We start from the raw sequence: 21,629 nt of genomic DNA, 5'->3' as shown, positions 1-21,629 counted from the left end.
TTTCACTGTAGGAAGCAGTGTAAATACACTTTGAGGTTCTATGCGTCATTCTATTGTTGATCAATGACGTCAGTGTTCTGAAGAAACTTAGTATTTTTTTAGAAGATTGTGCATGAGTTTCTTCACGTAGATTTTGTGGTTATGACGAGTTTTTTTTTGACGCACGACAAATTCTAAGAATTATGCCTGCAAAACCATTGGAATAATTTTATAGACTTGCATTGTCATTCAATCCTGGGCTGTGTTCAAATTTCAAATCAACTCAACAGAATTAGTAAAAAAACAATTACACAATTCCAACTTTACAGACAATGCCCAAAGCAAGATCATGAGAAAGAGGGTAAAGAAAGACAGAAAATCATAATATGTTTTATGGGCTCGACTCCACATTCGAATCCAAGAGCAAAGATTTTATGTTCAAATGCTGTATAATCTACTGGCATTAGACCAATGACTTAGTGGCAGGGTTTCTTTCGCGCAAGTCCGTCCGAGTACTACCCACATATTCCACTACAATGCAAGTAGACTTTGTAGTGTTGTGATTTGAAGTTTGAATGAGCCGTAGATCCAAAGGACATAACATCTTAGTTCCCAAGATTGATGGCTCATTGATAATATTTCTTATAGGCTTGATTTTCATTACAAAAGTCAAGCATCAAGGAAACATTCGCATACGATCATAAGCTGCTGATTTATTATTCAATATGCGGATGCTCAAATCCGAATATGACGCGAATATCTGTAATTCCGGTATGCTTCTGTCATGGCGAAACATAATGAAATGGACATGTTCTTTTAACCTTTCTTAAAAAGGAGGATCTTATTGATTTATCTTTATACATTTATTATGTATTTCTACACCTATGTATAACCTACGTAAGTATTTCTTATTCTTATGTAGGCTATAAGATGGGTTCTTTATAGCACCACGATGGGCCTATGACTCCAAAAAGTTTGGAAATTTTTGGAAAATAATATTTCTTTTTATTTTTGCTGAACGTTTATTTCATTAGACTGAGATCATTCAATGTGATCGACAACAAGTTTGTTTTAATTTTAAAAATAAATTATGAATAAAGACACAATATATATTTATTATTAGCTTAGGGCACCCTATTAAGTTTTTATTAGATATGTAGATTACTTAATATAAAAAAGAGCCTTACAGTTGTCGCAAATTATGTGTAACATTTGACCTCTCACCTTGGTAATCAATAATTTTAACCATGTTCTTGGAAATTGGTTGGTACCATCTGTTAGGCAGCTCATTGGGCACCGCGTGCGCCTATTGGTCAAATCAAACCCACGCGCATCCTCGCCTTTCTGTTAAACCCTTCCGTCCCTTTTCACAAAACCATTCCTATATATTGTTGGAAAGAGAGAGATGTTAAACATCACAATGCGTACGTCTCGGGACGTCTCACAGATGAAACATTGAAATAATTTATAATTAAGCAAAATCCTAATAAATTTACTCGTTTATTGATTAAATAAATGAAAACATAAGATTACGTTTAATAAAAAGATAAATATATATCTTATTGTTATAATAATATTGTACAGTATACGTACTACGTACACAAGGGAGTAGAACGCAGAGGCAGAAAGGGGGCAGGACGGCATAAAAGAGCCTATTGCCGTTTGCCGTTTGCCGTCACGGTATACGAGTCGGCCTTACTTTCAAGGCACATACATATACTGATATGGTACACATCAATAATAATTTTATAAAACTAGAGCTATCATCTTCACAGAACTGACCCCAAAGATTCACGCGCACTTAATCATCGGTTGTGTCATTTTTCAAGGTCGATGCCAAATATACGAAGTGTGATAATATTAGGTCGTATTGTATGGAGTCGTAAGTAGGTTAGTGTCGAGTTTTTTTACTATCCACGAGTGCACTAACTGCAGTACTTCTTTATGTTATTTTTATGACCATTTTATGAGAGGAATAAAGCAGCACTTACGTAACAGAAGTCTGAAAGCTTGAATGCATTTCTGTGTATAGCGAGAATCCCTGTGGTTCATTACAGAAATCAGAGAAAGATATGATGTATTCCTTTTTATTTAGATAAGCTGGCAAACTGAGTAATATGCCACTTAGATTGTAAGTGGTTACCACCGACCGTAGAACACAACAATACTAATTAATGCTGTTTGGTGGTAGAATATTGATGAGTGGATTGTACCAACAGCTCTAAGTAAATTATAATTCACCTCTATTTGGCTGACTTTTAAGTCGTGTGTTGGATTATAGTTCAAATCTGCTCCTCAAAGGTAAAGAAGACTTGCAATATTTACTGCCATTTATAAAATATATTGTAAAAAGGTCATTGTGTTAAAGAAACATAGTAAATTAGCCGTTGATTGGTTGTTTTGTTTTTTATGTTTAATGAACCAATCAGTGTAATTTATTAAGAAATTTGAGTGATCTCTAAATATATATTTACCAGAAACGGTATAATATCAGACTCCGTGAATCATAACGCGGAACTTCGTAGCAGATGTTACAAATCAGTTTAAAATGTTGTTTTAAACTCATATTTGGGATATGAATAATTATTTGAATGATGTGTTCGTGGAGATTTGATTTGTAATATGTTGTTAGCATATGTTTTAGTGAGCTTCATATATCAATGCAAGACTACAAAATGTTTGCACTGATGATTGCTTGCAGCTTCATTTTGTGTAAAGATATTTCTTTCGAATGCGCAAAATGTTGAGTCAATAGATTCTGAATCACGCTATCGTTTTGTTAGCGTTTAGTAGATATATACACTTATGCTTATTTCTGTGTGGAATCCGCCGGCGGAAACGAAGTCCCAGATTAGTGACGTCACAAAAACCGTCGTGACGTCGTTTAAATAGTGTGACTACGTTCTGAACCGAGGTGCGATCTCATAGGAGACACCGACAGGACAGACATCATTCAAAGAGCTCAAGCTTCAAGGCTGAGTCTAGTACTTGCTCCAACGCTGGGTTACGCTGTAAAGGCCAGTACTAAAAGGCTACAGTAAATAACACACTGACATAAGTGTGTGGAAGTTTCTTCGTTCGTACAAATGCATTTCATAAATGTATTTTGTTCCGAATTGACATTAATTTTTATTAATAATATAAAATTAAGAACATTTTTTTTTATATAGTTTTGTGTTTAACGTCCTGCGTACAATGCCACACGACAATCTTTTGGATGGCGTATTTTTTTATAATTTTTATTACGTCTGTATAGTTTTTTTTTTAAATTATTATTAGTTTAGTGAGTAAGTAAATCGTACTAAAGTATATTTTTAAATTGTATTTCAAAACTATAGGCCTAGAGATTGAAACATAACTTTGCAAAATCTAGAATGTATATATCGTTGACTCATTCTATAAGCGTTATTCGGCATTTATGACTATTTCATTAGTTTTTCATCATTAACAGCCTGTAAATTTCCCACTGCTGGGCTAAGGCCTCCTCTCCCTTTGAGGAGAAGGTTTGGAGCATATTCCACTACGCTGCTCTCATGCGGGCTCAAATGCGGTCGAATACACATGTGGCAGAATTTCGTTGAAATTAGACACATGCAGGTTTCCTCACGATGTTTTCATTTCCCGCCGAGCACGAGACGAATTATAAACACAAATTAAGCACATGAAAATTCAGTTGTGCTTGCCAGGGTTTGAACTCGAAATCATCGGTTAATCTATCCACTGGGTCATCTCGGCTCGGCATTTATGACTGTACTGTCCAATTAAGCGAGTACAAATAATTTATACAGAATATTCTAAATGGTTCTAAGAGTGGAACTGTGGGCAAATCTTAAATTACGTCATGCATATGGTATTAGTTACTATTTGGTATTCACAAGCAAGCAACATGAGCGTATTCAATGTTTTGGTCAAGTGCGACGTCCCTAAAGCTGATTGACATATGAAGGTAAAATTGATAAAAAATAAAACTCAAATGTTAGGAACTGATATAAGTACGTAACAGGCTGTAAATGTCCCACTGATGGGCTAAGGTCTACTCTCCCTTTAAGGAATCAAAATGGCGTATCAACTCAAACTATGGATATACATAAAGTGGCCTTATTTGATTTGCATTAAAGTCTTTTTTTCCGGTTATCGTAATTAAGGAAAAGTATGACAAGTTATATGTTAATTTACAACATTCATAGCATTTCCTTAGACAATCAGACGTAATGGAAATAAATAAGCAAAGTTCCATTTGATTACGTAATTATTTGTTTTTTTCTCATTAGGTTTTTATTAGAAGTTTTTTTTATTGACATCAACATATTGTATATTACAACTTCAAGGGAACCCTCGGCCTATTTTTGTCGTCATATGTGTCGGTGACACCCAATCGAGCAAGGTCAACGACGACCATCCACCTTTCAGTATAGTTTTCGACCTTTCGACGTAAAATACAAAATTAGTTCTTCTATAACTTTATCACGCATAATAAATTAAACGACATTTATTAACTGGATTTTTTTATAAAAAAATCCTCGTAAAATAGTCCCTTTTGTCTTGTAGTATGATTTATAAATCTTGAGCATGGGTTAATGAATGCATAGTTCGTCTAGACTGAATTGAACGTTGGGATTGTAATCATCTTTTATGATAATGGCGAATGTTTATTGCTTTAAAAATCACAATATATTATTAAGTAAAGTTAGATAATTTATACGTCTTTATTTTATATACAACAAGGCATTTACAAAAGGAGCCCAGAAAACATTCAAAAATGTTTAATTGTAAGATTTAAGAGAATCGGTCAGGAATGTTTTTGTACTAAAGGAGATTTTAAACTTAATGAATTTAGAATTATACTTGATAGAACTTTGGGAATAAGCCGATTGACTTCAGGCCGTTTCTAAAACGATGTGATTATTATTTAAAATGGTGGAATTGTTATTCTTTGTCTAGAAACATATACAATTATATTTTTTCTTCTTTCGCCTGCATATTCCTATATATAAAAACCTATATCCTTCTTTGAGGCTCAACCTTGCTTTATACCAAATTTCATCATTCGTTTCAGTGGTATAGCCGTAAAAGCGTAACAGACAGCAGTTTCTTATTTATAATAATAGTAAAGATATATATAATCCCGTACGGAATAATAGATCTTATTTATTAATATATTTTTAATATGAGTTTTAAATGTATTCATTCGTAGCCGTTGCGTTATTTGTTTGAAAATTTTCTGCCAGATATTTTACCGTAGAATCGAATACAGGAAGGATGTATTGAGTCTCTGAAGTCGGAAACTTGGTAGTACGAGTTTATATTTAATTCTCGTGTTTATTTAATGTCCGTCATTGTTTCTATATAAATAATTTCATTGCGAATATCAGTGGCTGACTAAAAGAGGGGCGGAAGGGGCGGCTCGCCCCGGGCATCCAGTCTTGGGGGAGCCCCGAATTCATCCGCGTGCCCCTGAAAAAATCCTAAGCAAGACTTTAAAAATGTGCTTAGTACCTAGATCATTTCATGTAAACTGAATAAAAAGCTTGTAAAACTACATTTTTTTTAAAGTTGGGGGGCCTCATTAAACTTTGCCGCCCTGGGCCTCTGAGGGGTTTAGTCTGCCACTGGCAAATATACATATAAGGTACCAGCTGAACCTTCGGCTTTACCCGAAATTTATTTAATTCTTTATAATTTTAGTATTGCTTTGACACATAATGTTTGGCGTATTGGAAACGCATAAGTCCTTTTGAGTTTGGCTTGCTACCACTGAGTTTCCGAATCATAATGCTCGTACAGTCAAGGGAAAACATACGACAACGGTTATGTCCAGGCTTGCCGGAAGTAATGGTAGCGCCTGTGTATCCGCATATCAAATCAGTACTTCAAGATCGCAATTTAATTTAAAGGCAATAACGAATCGCAAATGTATCAAGTGAATATTGTAACAAAAACAAAACAACAACAATCTTACCAATACAACAAAATAATAAACGAAATTTATTGTCTTTTTTTTAACTCATTTAACATCTAATTGCAGACTTCTTACGGGTAAAATAAGATGATTGTCTTAATTAAAATTTACCTTAGAACCCGATTGCAATATGTCCAATATCACACACACAAAAATACCATCAAAATCGGTCCAGCCGTTAAGGGGTTCAGTGACATACATATAGAAGAATTCTATATTTAAATATAGACATATTTACGAGTCTAAAAATGTTACGGGACATTAATATCTCTTTCACAGAACTTAATTTTCTCTTCGTCGCAACGGGGTTAGTTAGTCAAAACTGGAATGTTCGTTACCATGGTGACGCCACATACGTGTATACTGTTGTAAATATATTGTGTCGATAAGCATTCCGTCATTGTTGAAACACATCTACGAGGATATATGACTCACTTGTTTGTTTAATGGCTTTAAAACCGTTGCCTCCGTTCGCAAGATAAGCTATTGTTTGTGTTTTATGCCCTACATAGTCGGTGCCGTCTCATCTAGGTACCGCGCGATACATTCAAAGTAATAGTTTATCCGTTGAATAACGATGGCAAAACTATGACGCTTTCAGTAGTTTCAAGTTTGATAGATGATTGTAATACTTTATTTATTTTAATTTTTATAATTATATATTTTATTTTATAAATAACATATAAATTAATATTTATGTCATTGAACTCCTTGACCGCTGGACCGATTTTGATGTTTTATTTGTGTGTGTGTTTTGGTGGATGGATTAGACTGGATATCCGGTTCTAGGACTAAGCTCAGCAGTGGAACATTTACGATCTGATACTTTTTATTCTTACTTATACTCCACGTTTATTTATTTCATTTAATTAACAATAATTTCAGCAAAGCGATTCTGTAAATCACTTCGTATTATCACTCGTGAAATGTTGACAACCGAGTTACAGTGACACGCCATTTTGATACGTGTATTGTGTAAATTTTATCATTATTATAATCATTGTCGTATGTCATTCTGACATTTCAAGCTCCTCTTCCGCATGAGTTTCGAGTTTCTTGTTACTGTGTATGATGACGTCACGGTTTTATTTTTAGTCATAACAAATATAGGCTTAACTTAGATAGCTTAGTTCGACATAATTCCCTATGCAACTAATTAAAAGAGCCATCGACCGGGTTATGTTTGAGAGCAATCGAGACGATAGCGCTGTTGGCATCAAACACGTCCCGAGCTTGCAAAATATCTATCCGTTACAATGCATAACGTAAACAAAAGAATATCTAATTAAAAATAATCATATAATTATGATATTCATTAATCATAATTATTTTTTTTATTATGTATACTAGAGAGCCGAGATGGCCCAGTGGTTAGAACGCGTGCATTTCGGGTTCAAACCCAGGCAGGCACCACTGAATTTTCATGTGCTTAATTTGTGTTTATAATTCATCTTATTTTCGGCGGTGAATAAAAACATCGTGAGGAATCCTGCATATGTCTAATTTCAATGAAATTATGCCACACGTGTATTCCACCAACCCGCATTGGAGCAGCGTGGTGGAATATGCTCCAAACCTTCTCCTCAAAGGAAGAGGATTCCATAGCCCAGTAGTGGGAAATTTACAGGCTGCTAATGTATATAATAGGTACGCGGACGGCAAATTGGGCTACCTGATGATGAGTCGTCACCACCGCTCGTAGATATCAATCAATCCCTATATCACAACAATACGTTACCAACCTCATGAGCTAAGATGTTATGTCCCTTGTTCCTGTGGTTACACTGGCTCACTCTTCAAACTGGAACACAACAATACTAAGAATTGCCAGTTATCAAAATTACAACATCAACAGCCTTTAAATTTTCCACTGTAAATTATTATTTTATTTAAATATCGAATCATTAATGTCTCTTTCCACCGCAAATGGTTGTTCGTGCTTTAGGAAAATGTTATACGAGTATATTGAGAAGTAAAGATACAATTATAAAGACCGATATTATTTTACTGTAAAGTCAATAATAATAATAAATAAATATCGGACAACATCACATACATTAGTCTGATCCCAATGTAAGTAGCTATAGCACTTATGTTATGGCAAAACAGAAGTAACGACGGTACCACAAACACCCAGACCCAAGGCAACATAGACAACTAATGAACTTTTTCTACATCTACTCGGCGGCATCGAACCCGGGACCTCGGAGTGGCGTAACCATGAAAACCGGTGTACACACTACTCGACCACGGAGGTCAATATATATGATTTTATATTTCTCTTTTCTAATAAAGTGACGCAGATATTTTTAACTTTGCCGTTTACATCTTACGTTAAGAGACCATTAATAAATATGACGTACGTTCTCGATGCAATATTGTAATAAAGATCTTGATTTGTATTCAGCATATGTGATTTATTTTAATTGAATTTTATAAACATGTTAGGTATTTAGTTCCGAATAGTCTATACCGTTATTTTCTTCGAAATTAAGTATACCCATGAATATTACTTGCAGAGCACGTATGTCATGATCAAGAGTGGTGAATTTTTTTTAGAGGTCAAATTTAGAAAAAACTTATGTTTTCATTGGTGGAAGTGAGGATTGAGTACTGAGTTTCTCTCTTAGAAACTACATTCCGTATATCAAAATCAAATAGACACGCTAAAGAGCGTAGTGGATAGTGATATTTTGTGAACTTCTTAAGCGACGCTATTGATTTAATATTTAATATATTATAAAACCAAAACCAAAATAGGTCAGCTGATTCCAGCTCAGTGATAGTTCAGGTCATTTGAAATGAGCCAAGGCGAGGTAAATAAATGCAGACGATTACAAGCGAAACCAATAAACTTTGTAATTCCGCGTTTCCGGCGCGACCTGTTGTAATATTTATATAATGTCGGCGCCAGATTAGTGTAAACATTCTTGCAAATTTCGAAGAAATAATACGAATCTTTGCTTCATACGCAATATACATAATTAAGACTATTAAAAGTTTCCGTTTATACTATTTAATAAGTATTTGGAAGGAATCATTATTTATTTTCTTATAATAATTACCCTACTTAAGCAATCAATAGCTACAGCACTTTGCTACCTGGTGATAAAAATAGGTAGGCAAGCAGACACAGAAATAAACATAAAAAACAAATCAAAGACAGATTCACCAAAAACACGGACACCATATCTGCGAAGATACAAATATAACAAAAAAAAAAACGAATGAAGAAAACTATACGTTATCTTAATATTTTAATAACCTTCCCGTAAAAAACCTAATGACGACCAATAAGTCTGTTTTTAACATTTCACAGGTGCGATACAAAGCGATTATCTAGTTGTGTGCCAGCCCTTTCATCTTTCTTGTGTATTTGATCTTAGTAGGATTATTTATACAATAGGCTGATTATACTCGGTGGTAGGGCTTTTGCAACACTATTTGGGTAGGTACTATTCACTGATCATGATGTTATCTTCTACCGCCAAACAGCAATAATATGTATTTTTGTATTATATTTTAATTTAGCATCAGTGTAACTGTAGCTACAAGGGTTATAAAACTTCTGATACCAAATTTGTTGGTGCATTGGTTATGTAAGGATTGGTTATAATTTTCAACATCTTACCATCAGGTGGCCCATTAGCCCGTCTTCCTTCTTATGGTATAAAAATGCGTTAACCGTTAGCCTTGTTATCATGGTGGATTAATCGTCGCTATTAATCAATAGAAATATTTAAGAAAATTTAATTAATTAAATTATAATTATAAGTTGACTAAATAATATAATTTAATAAAAGAGTCAAATTAAATTAACTATATTTTGATTGATTTAATTTATATAAAAATGAGAATATCCTCTAAATTCCACGGAAAAACAATCACTAGTAAGAATTGCGCAAACGGTGCAGGTTGTGTTATACGACCGGATATAATACAGGCAAAGGTCCAACGTTTTAACGAGCTTCAAGGTATGGGATTACAAGTGGTATCATGTAATATCCGGGCTGTTATTGAGAGTTTGTTGACAGCAAACCAAATATCACCCGAGGGGCTAGACCTCAGATACGTAAAATCTACGGTCTTAAAATATGAAATGACTTAATTAAACTTATAATACCAGTACTAAAACGTAGAGTACGTCTTTGTTGTGTTTCCGCAAATGTATGGCGTCGTGGTTTTGTTCATTTGAACACGCTAATCGATCGGTAGCGGTTATTTCTATTGTTATAGAACAGGAACTGTAATATTTCGTTGTTAAATCATAGAATTTAAATATCATATGTAATGTTTGATAAATTGGACTAATTTTTGAGAAGAAAGTTATCGCTTTAGAGTTGGCCTAAATGTTGGCAAATCATGAGCTATTTAAGGGCCACAAATAATGATAAGATCGTGGGATTTAAAATGTTCATTGTGTTTTGATATGTTGATATGTTTTGTGTTTAAACATCTCGTGCTTCTCGTTAAAGACGTATGAAATTCAGCCACATATACACACTACTCCGTAATTAGTAGCTTGACGGAGAAATTTTGATTTTTTTAAAGAGTAGATATTGTGAAAGTGGCATATTTAAAGGATATTACTTTGGCAACTCTTTCAAGATAACATAACCCATTGAAGTTTTCAAGAATTAATTAAATCCAAATATTTTATCACAGCATTCCAGATAGACGCTATTGTATCTGAAATTACTAGGATGTATCCTTCATTAAGCATACATTTACCAAGAAAACGGAACAAGACAAAACATCAAACCGGAGACGAAATTAAATAAAACATTCTGATGTCGTAATAAAGAAATAAAAACGCAAAGAATTGAATTAAACTTCAACAATTCATGAGAAACGCAATAAAGCGAGACAAGTATCGTCCTAGAGACGTAGGAATCTGGGCCAACTAAGGCGATTTGTAGGAAGGTTAAGGAAAAATATGTATGAAGAAATGTCACCTCATAAACTCCCAGGACGCTGTGGCTCTGATAAATTAAACCTATACGTATATGTAACTAAACTGGGTCTGATATGAAGATTTCCTTTAGGTTTTATCTTCACACGAGCGTTAAATAACTGCAACGAAACACATCTGCTTTGTTTTGGTTGGGTAATTTTATTCTAACATCGTAGTAGTATTATTGTTACACTAAAATTGTTTTGTTTCATTATTTATATTAGGTCGCTCAGTTGTGCTTCATTACGGGTCATTTTTAGCGAAAATCATCAAATATTTAATAAGTCCATTTAAATGAAGTTCTTTATCTATTTTTATATTTGCTTTTTAAATAAATACCTTTCTTAATACGTTACTGAGATTGCTTGACGATTCTGAAGGGCAAATCGTTCTTTCTTTTTTCTGATTGTCTTAATTGGTCATATTTTGACTAATTTAGTATCGCGAAAAATAAAATATAAGGAATAATAACGCTTCGTCTCCTAGTATTTCATGCAATATTCTTATAAAAAAATACCTTTAGTCTTCTAAATCTTGAGATTGATCAAATTTAATACCAAAATTTTCGGGATCCGATTGTCTTCTCAATCCGTAACTTTCATTATAAATATTTTTATTCATATTATATTTAACATTTAATTGACATTATTTAATGAAGTTGTATTGTAAATTATTTGTGCTAATTGTATATTTTTTTTTTTGTCTATACCGCTATATAAAGTCGAAACTTTGTTGGTTTTAGTTTTAGAATTTAATGATTTATTGAATGTAATACTGTACCGTCTGTTTCCAAAATCAAAATAATATATACCTATGTGATTTATTATAAATGTTTAAAAACGCAACTTTAACCTTATTTGTAAAAGGCGTACAAATGTAACAAACCGTGTCATTGTTTTTCATAAATATGTCGGCAGCCTTCGATGATTGTAAATGATCATCACATCCAATCGATATTGACGCTGTAGGAAATATTTTACCATTCCGGGAATTATATCCTCCCAAATCAAAAGACCGATTGAGGTAAAAAAAATTACACCCAATTTCTTTTTTGAAGTCGGTTGAGAATGAAGGAGGCGCTATGCGGAACGCCTGCGGTCGTCACGTCGGTCGAGGAGACGTCGCAAGTCGAGGACCTAGTTTCCGCCTGCGGAGACGCTGTGATGTGCTACGTGTATTTGTCTCTCTCAGCTTATAACGTGGACATATAATTTGGGTCTTAACAAAACCATATCGTGATTAAATTTCCAATAATATAATAAATAATACGTACTTATTGGAGCCTGTCTATACCTGACTCAGATATGATCATGATTATAAGGTTGTTATTATTTTTGTTGCTGATAATGTTATTGACGGAGAGCGCTGACATTCAGCTTTGCCGCTAATAAGTCCGGAAAAAAAACCAGATCGAAAAAATCTATTGGAGCCCGGTTATTACAATATTTAAGAATTCCAGAAAGAAGATTCTCTAATTGACATTTACAAATATTTATTAAAATACAAGCATTACGAATTTCCTACATATATCATTTCCTAATCTTAGGTTTTACTGGGAAATCTTAAGATTTTCCGTAGTTCGAACTTTTACAGTAACATATACATAATACAACCATTTTAAATTGATACATGAACGTCGACATCATTATATGTATTTACGTTGCTATTTCTATTAAGTGGTAAATGCCATATCGAAGTAGCTGATGTGTTTCAGCACGCGATCTATTTTTAGCTTTCGGCTTACACAAGTACTAATATTGTAACAGAAATGTACCTCTAGATTGCCTCGTTGGTCTCACTAGGTATAAGGGCGCAGATTCCGAGGTACAGATATCGGTCGAGATAAAAGTTATTGTTTGTTTTTCTGACAAAATCTCATGCGACTGCAGTATACTGTCGGAATCGCACCGGGTGTAATGATTGGACCGGACATGAGTATAAAAGCGAAATACTTTACTTGGTGGTAAGATCTCGCGAAAGCCCGTCTGGGTACAAAACGCACATACCATAGTCTACCGCTAAACAGCAACACAATAGGTATAGTTGTGTTCCGAGACTAGGAACACAAAATATTTGTTTCCAAGTTCGCGCAAATGCACCACTCATTGTCGGTGTAAGAAATGGTTAGAGGTGACCACTTACCTTCACCTATCTATAAAACAACGAAAGCCGTAGTATATTTAAAATACAATTCAATATTGGGTTATATAGTTTTAATAGTCTAGTTACTGTATATTTATTTTTTAGTAGTCATAGTTCTAGTTTTAAATAAAGACGTATCATTGCTTGAATGTCCTTCGATTTATTACTCAGATCTCTGTAATAAAATATGACTTACCTACTAGTAAAATAGTTCAACAGTATAAGAACCGCCTAACATTTCAAAAGTACTAATAAAAATCTATTTTAACTTATATATAAACGACGATATCTACTCCAAAGTTAAGTAACGCTTAAATGAAGAATGACTTAGAACAAACATTGACAATACTCGTTGGTTAAATAAAATATAAAAGTAGTATAATACTTTTAAAGGCATGGAAAACCAGACTTTATTTCATTATAAATACTGACGTTTTTCAACTGGGGGGTGAGTTCGAAATAGTTCGATTTAACAGTATCGGCAATGAAAATCGAAATAAACTATATAAATGCGAGAACCGACTACGGCGACGAATAGAGGAGTTATGTATTTCTTAGGCTAAGTTTCTTAATTAAATTATTTATTTCCGTGTAACTTCTAAGTTACATATAAATAATGTTGTCTTAGATTTTCGCGATTATTACACATTGAAATAAAACTAGTTTTTTAACGGATTTAATCGCGTATATTAATTGTTCGTGGTCACGGGCAGACGTGTCTGCCCGTGACCACGAACACTGCAAAGTGCTCGAAACGTCGGGATGTTAAAATAAAATAATTAATATACGCGATTAAATCCGTTAAAAAACTAGTTTTATTTCTACATATAAATATTTTGACAAATGTAGTTTTGTCGTTGCTATCGTCAAACTTCCGTCTTCCAAATCCACATCCAAGTTATTTGATTCAAATAAAATATTTTTGAATCATCAATAGTTCAATTATACAACTGTTTCGGAAAGTAGCTTCTAGTAAAAATAAATGATAAGTAACTCGCATAGCACCGCATGTGGTGGGTTATCACGATGTCGAATCCCGTTGGGGATACTTTGGCGCACGCATATGACAATATACGGTGTGGCAATAAAAATGAGTGTGTGATGAATATGGTGAATAAAATTTGTAGCCGATGCTTATAAATAGGTACAAAGTCCATTGAACTTTATAGTTGAGAGCGTCCTTTATTGGGCACATAGGTGGTTGCACTTACTGCGCAGTAGGCGATTATTTAGGGGTTACGTGGTCGTCATGAAAGCGATCCCGTAGCGCCGGCCGATGAGACGGAAAGGGTACCGGTTTTTTAGTGGGTATTCCGGTGTACCGCCAACATCTTGGGCACCGGCGAGTCACACATACCCCCCCACTTCCACTTGGGGGAACGCGTAACGCGTTTTTCCAGCGAAAAAAAGGGGTTACGTGGGGTATCGTGGACAGTGACAATATGTCAAACGGGTAATCTCGGAACTCCAGGTTGAGTTGCTCGTATAGCCTATTCCAATCGAAGCAGTAAAGCCAATCATACCCTAGATTTACATATTGCATGAGATTTTCTAATAGCTCTGCTATTATGCAACAATTATTTACCATACAACGCTATACCACTTAACCACTTATATCTATCATTACTTCCGAGGTTCCAATAACTTTGCCGACATTCCAAATCATTCTTCATGGATAAATAATAATCATATATTATTCAAGATTTTGAGGAAGTCGGGTATTTGTATACTTTTCTTGCGATTGGAACAGCTCATGGTAGTATATCGATTCAAACTCGGCTTGATCGTGTGGGTTAATGGTATGGTTATGTGTAGATCATTTCCAAAGGTGGGGTGACAAGATGTTTTTAATATTGTAAATGACGCATATTTTTATTTATATTATATATATTGACGACCTCCGTTGTCGAGTAGTGTGTTTTCATGAGTACGCCACTCCGAGGTCTCGGGTTCGATTCCCGGCCGAGTCGATGTAGTAGTCTTATAATCGAATAATTCATTCTTACTTTTGATTCGTTGATTCAAAACGTAACTTTTTTGAATGATATAGATATGTAGATAGTATTTAAGCAAAATCACACTATTCTGTCCAAAAATTGGTAAATGGAACATAGCCTCCCCCCCATGTCTTAGTAAAACCGCTGGCGTAACCTAGATATACTATATGATATATAGGTATCTTATATGGTACATAAATAATGTTTCTTAGAGATGACCACAGTCCAAGTTTTGAACCCACAGATCAGTAAGCCTCGGGTTAATATATCAAACGATGGTTGAATCTGATGATTATCGGTTCACTGGGCACAAATCATAATTCTTATAGGATAATGAGTGTACCGAGCAAAATACCTTTTATGTATGCTTGTCTTTGAATATAAAAGTTTTATATAGACCCTTATTCCAATTTAGCTAATTGATCCTGGTCCTTCTAATATTATAATTGCGATGACTTTTGTAACTCAATCACGGTTGAATGTCTGAACGAATCTAAAAGATATTTGGCACACGATGACCTCCGTGGTCGAGTAGTGTGTACACCGGATTTCATGGGTACGCTACTCCGAGGTCCCGGGTTCGATTCCCGGCCGAGTCGATGTAGAAAAAGTTCATTAGTTTTCTACGTTGTCTTGGGTCTGGGTATTTGTGGTATCGTTACTTTTGATTCTCCATAACACAAGTGCTTTAGCTACTTATATTGAGATCAGAGTAATGTATGTGATGTTGTCCAATATTTATTTATATTTATTTATAGATCGAACCCTCTCAAACGTGAGCAAAACCGCGAGCAGAAACTAGTATATCATACAACTCAATAAAAATGTAGATTTGTATTAAAAATTCACCTCCCAATCTAGGTTTTAATGAAAGTATTTAAGAAAACATGTTTCGGACTTACGAGGTTTTACTTGGAAATAGGTAGTTTTGTATGAAACCTCTGCGGCTGCCGGCCTTCTATGCCTTCGTGGACGTATTTCATAATTCAAGTATAATACCAGGGACGTTGGTTATAAAAGAACGGGTTTTTAAAATGTCACTTTAATTAGCGGATATTTTCATTGAATACATTGAAATGTTTGATGTAATTTAATCCATTGAGGATAAAGATATTATTTTCTCAACGAGAACCATACAGAGTACGCTTAAAAATTAATTTATATTCTACTGGATTTAAGCCGTGTGTCAGTGGGATTCCTTAGCTCAATTTGCTTCGTAACAAATTTCATCGAATTCAGTTCAGTAGTTTTGTCTTGAAAGAGTAACAGACAGAGAGAGAATATATCCATTTTATAGTTTAACCTTTCTCAAGAAACGGGCTATGTAACAGTTATCTTTCTCGATCTGGTAGATCTTGAAATTAGTCTATTCAAGCAAACAAAGTATTTAATGTAAATTGTCGTAATATTATCAACTTCGATTTTATTTTACGAATACTAATTATAAATTCAGCCTTGATTATTGAAAATAAGAAAACTATTAATTTGTATGTTTAGAAAATATTTTTTAACTTTCACATCCAAATTTTGTGTTAGCGATAACACAAGAAGAACAATATACGTTTCACGTTAATGATAAAATTCATAGAAATAATTAAAGTTCGTTATATCGACAGTACGTAGAAAACGGTTGAAAAACAGCAGAGAAATAGTATTAAATTACTTATCAAGTACATATGTGTATGTGTTTTTCGTATCTTTAATACTACATCTCCGTTAAAATCAGGCTTTACATATAAACGCAAGTAAATTGTTTATTTTAATTAGAAGCGAGCAGCGTTTCAGCGTGAATGCACATGATACGAAATTTTCTTCGCCCTCACGAGATACATTACAAACACAAATATGGTAGTGCTTTTCAGGATTTGAAACCGAAATCATCGGTTAAGGATTCGCTTCGCACTGAGCTAGTGGAGAGATCAACTTGACTCTTATCTTTTATTCTCTGGCTTTTATTTATCTGACTTTTAAAGCAGACTATTAATTCTGCTCTGCTTTTTTGTAATTACACCAAAACTTCAAACTAAAAGTGTTATTACATGTACGTAGAATATATAATAATTATTGCTACCGATTTCTGCTAATTCTATCACATTTTTAACCGATAACCTGTAATTGAAATTCCAGATGAGTCTGATACAAAATTTTTGGATTTTTCTATCGAAATATTCCCAGTAACAGCCCGGAATCTGGAAGTTGGAAGAGCGTGGATTCCCGTGCTTCGGTAATCACGTTAAGCTGTTGGTTCTGTGCCTGAACTCCTTCCTGTCGTATCGGATTTGCCGTTCCATCAGATTATGAGAGTGAAGTAATAAAGAGTATACCTGTGTTCGCACACATGTGTGCACTATATATTATACAGACAAAGGACATATGTTTTTCGTTGTTGTCTGATCTCCCTTAAGATTGGCCGCCGTGACTTAAATCGTTCAGGGCGACATCAAAACATATTAACTAGCGACCCCCCCCGGCTTCGTTGGATGCAATTTATTAATAAAGAAAATTATATGATATAAATACAAGTAATACCCTATATTCACTCAGGTATAAAGATTTTTTTAAATGTGATTTTTTTTAGAATTGTAACAAACCAACTCTGAAGAGTTGAAAGTTTATAATATTAGTATAGATTATTTTCAATGCATTGAATAATTATGATCTGCGAAGTTTTTAGCCAACGAAGACAGTTTTTTGTATGATACACCATTTCAATGGAAGTAGGAAAAAAGATAAACAAACCTTGGATTTACGTATTTCATGCTATTTGCTCATAACTCAGCTATGTTGTCCACTACTAAGAGTTTATTATTAATATATCTTTATTTATAATACAATACTATTACACTTAACCACTTATTTCCACTTTAATTTTACTTTCGAAATTCCGTTAACAGTTTCGTATTCGTTCAAAACGCGATTTTTTCGCAAATCCATAGTATTCACTAGATCAATCAAGCTCTCTACCAATGACATCGCGTCAATTTGCTGTTAAATGTTGTTTATTTGGCATTTTTCTGTTACAGTTGGAAAAGAGTATAATTATATACACACTTTCCTTATTTATCGTTCTAGATTAGTAATCGTATCAGAATCAGTTAATTGGTGTAGAAGTGAGCGGAGATACAGACAGATGCTGAAAGCTACTTTGTTTTGTACTATTTATAGACGCTGTAGAACAATAATCCTCGGAATGAATAAAATCTGAGAATTGACCCTTACTTTTAAATCCCTGTCGTAATAAGTCTGTGTAATAAGCTTAATATGTTTATTTGTGTGGCAGTCTGTGACAACGTAGGTCCGATGATGGACCGATGTTGATATTGTTTGAATATCGACAATAGTGAGTTTTCTTGTCTATGATTAAAGAAAAACTGTCTAACAGTTCGTAGATCAAGAGTTCGTTGCGAGTTGTTGAACTTAAAAGTTAGTAACCTCAATAATCTTACAATAAAATCGTAACTCCGTTCTGATATCAGCGGGATTACCAACTCCTCACCTACTTAAGCAGAAGTATTATGCTCGTAGGCCTCTCATCTATACTAATATTATAGATACGAAAGTAACTCTGCCTGTCTGTTACTCATTGACGGACAAACCATTGAACTGAGTTTAAAAATTTGACAAAATAAGCTTGAACTCCAAGGAAGGACCATTATAAAATCATATATATTTGTGAGGTTATTTTTGAATCGAGGGTTTTTTAGTTTTTATTCGAACGAATGTGATCGTATTTAATTGGTTCTAATATAGTAAATAAAAGGCACTCACCTGTAGGATATCACTCTGTTGAACCAGACCATCCACTTCCTATCTAATGTGAATATCATACGTTTATAATAATCACTTGTCATTTATTTTCATACGTAATACGGAACCTATCTATTTTAGAATACGTTACGTACAAGTTTAGAATTGATACGTTAGGATTTTTTCTGAAACTTAAGGCAGTCTTTAATATTAGATTTGATTAGGTTTAGTTTTAGATAAAAATTTAAATATAGGATTTTTCATAGAATGTCGCTGCTTTCGATCGGCTTGGTCCCCTGTAACAAAGAGAAATGAACATTAATTAATATTATAACTAATTTTTTTTATGGATAACACTAAGTGCTTAAATATATATACAAATATGAATTAAAAAAAGTTACTGTATAAATCTTGACCACGTGGAATCGCAATTCCGATCCTCTGGGCTAAAAACGAACCAGCCCTCCTGTCACCAGTGGAGGTAATAAGGCGAGGGGTTATACTTTTGATGAAGCTTTTTGCACCATCAAGGGCCGTGTTTCGACAGCAAATGGGACAAAAAAGTAATTTGACATAAGACACGAATATTTAGATCTTTTTTTTGCTTCAGCTTTTTCCGCAGTGGCACCGGCTCTTAACATTGTTTCTCGGATATGAGACGGGGCCATCGTGTCAACGCATGTCATATTATAACTTAGTCTAAATAACGTATTTAAAGTCTATTCCACGAGACGAGCGCCTAAGTAGCAAGCCCTTTCGTGCTCATTGGTTACGTGTTAAACGTTTATTGGCGAAATAATTTCTTACGATTGACTTTCGAACCGCATCGAACAATGAGGTGCGATTAATTTATTTCCTAGGAGCTCGACTCGTGTAATGGCTATATAAGGGAATTGGAATCAATTTATAAGATTTAAATAAGAGTACTACCCATAGGGTTGGGTGTAGAAGTATGTTTTGTATTTTTGCGCGATGGTTTAAAGCATCGAGGAGTCCTACCATCGAAAAAATATTTTATTCTTCACAGAATTTGTTTGCATACCGCTGTGAAGATATAATAGAGGTTAATTCTGTACTTTTTAAAAATTAATTAAATATAATACAAACATACACAAAAACACAATAGTTCAAAATAGTTCAAACTTTGAAACTTAAAAACTACAATTACCTATTTGCGAGAAATCACATTTTGTTTTAACGTTTTGTATGTTTGTCGGTATCATATTGCGAATGAAATGGAGTGAATCTTACTATGTTTAATATAATAATAATTAATAAAAACCCAAAAGACTTGAATTGTTGACTTGTTTTTTCTTCGATTCAATGTGCGTGAGTCGTGCACATTTGCAAATTCCTTTTTTTTTATATATATATTATATTATAATTATTGTCTCCAATAACATTTTTATTTGATGTCGAATGAAATACAATAATTAAAAATAAAATATAAAAAATTTTTTCTTTCGTCATTAAAATAACCTTATGATGACCTCCTGATAGATTACCCCTACGGAACCAACTTCGTGGACGAACACAAGTGAGGAGTAAGGATAAGCGAGAAGTGTAAGCTTATAACGCCAAGTTATTCAAGCAAGCAAGCAAGGTATTCATTTCTATAGTAAAATCCCGCAGATAATATTTACTTTGCCGATATTGGAGTAGTGGTGGAAAAAGCTTCATCAAAAGTATAACACCTCGCCTTATTGCCTCCACTGGTGACAGGAGGGCTGGTTTGTTTTTAGCCCAGAGGATCGGAATTGCGATTCAACAGGGAAATGCTGCTAGCATTCTTGCCACCATTCCACGCGGTCAAGATTTATACAGTAACTATTTTTAATATATATTTGTATATATTTAAGCACTTAATGTTATCAATTCTTTGCCTTATTTTTAATATATTTTTGCCAGTATTTTTAAGCATTAATAAATAAGGCAGGCTAATGTTACAAAGCGTGGACTTAATACTTTTTGACTTTAATGCAGGATAATTATATTTTATAAATTTAATTGTATTGACCCGAAGTAGCTTAGTATTTCAAATGTTAGAAAAAAGTAACTAATGAGTTTCTTGCCGGTTCTTCTCGGTATAATCTATATTTCGAGTCGGTGCTAGCTTTACGTTTAATACAGTTGTGTAAAATTACGATTCAAACGTGCTCGTAAAAGCCCGCTTGATAAATTATATTAAATTTTCGTTAAATTTTCCGGCAACGCACCTGCAAGCCTTACGGTGTTGCAGTTGTCTATGGGCGGTGGTAGTCACTTTCCATCAGGTGAGCCTTCTGTTCTTTTGCCACCTATGACATAAAAAAAAAATAAAAAAAGCCTACTTGAATAAAATTATGAAAAAAATATTGCTTTTATATTTTCATAATTCTCACGGCTTACTAAGTTTAGTTAAAACTAACTAGCGATCAATAAGGCAGTTGATAATAGATACTTAAGTTATATTTACTGTCTGAACTAGTAAATATTTTTTTCCTAAGTTTCCTTTTGACTGCCAAGAACAATCGCCGAAACGTAAAAATAATATATAAAAAAAATACGTCAAAACTATTGCCGTAGAAACAAACACGATCTGAGCGACCATTAAATAGCACTCAAATCCGAGACCATACTTCGTCATCGCTGAGATAGCTGGACCCCTATAGGCTATAAGGCTATCTAAGTTCAATCCAAATTTCCCAAACTTTAAAAGCATTGTAAGGATATTATATCTACGATTCAATGATCGACTTAATAACTTATTGACAGATATTCCGAATTGATGAATTTAAATCCTCTTTTTTCGATAATTGTATTATTTTATGATTATTTGATTTAATTTATTATCTTAGTCTCATAATTTAAA

The 21,629-nt window shown here is 33.9% G+C and overlaps 1 protein-coding gene across 7 annotated transcripts in view; it reads right to left on the bottom strand.

The window, feature by feature from the left end:
- Positions 1-21,629, bottom strand: part of LOC125073659 (muscle calcium channel subunit alpha-1) — a 98,939-nt gene that overhangs the window by 46,046 nt on the left and 31,264 nt on the right. For all 7 annotated transcript variants that reach the window (XR_007120056.1, XM_047684585.1, XM_047684582.1 and 4 more), the window contains exon 2: positions 18,800-19,074. The gene's annotated coding sequence lies outside the window, so the exon portion shown is untranslated. The remainder of the gene's footprint in view (positions 1-18,799; positions 19,075-21,629) is intronic.

The sequence above is a fragment of the Vanessa atalanta genome, chromosome 25 (assembly GCF_905147765.1).
Source record: "Vanessa atalanta chromosome 25, ilVanAtal1.2, whole genome shotgun sequence".
NCBI lineage: Eukaryota > Metazoa > Arthropoda > Insecta > Lepidoptera > Nymphalidae > Vanessa > Vanessa atalanta.
Note: the sequence above shows the minus strand (reverse complement) of the source record. Positions and strands in the feature narration are given on the sequence as shown.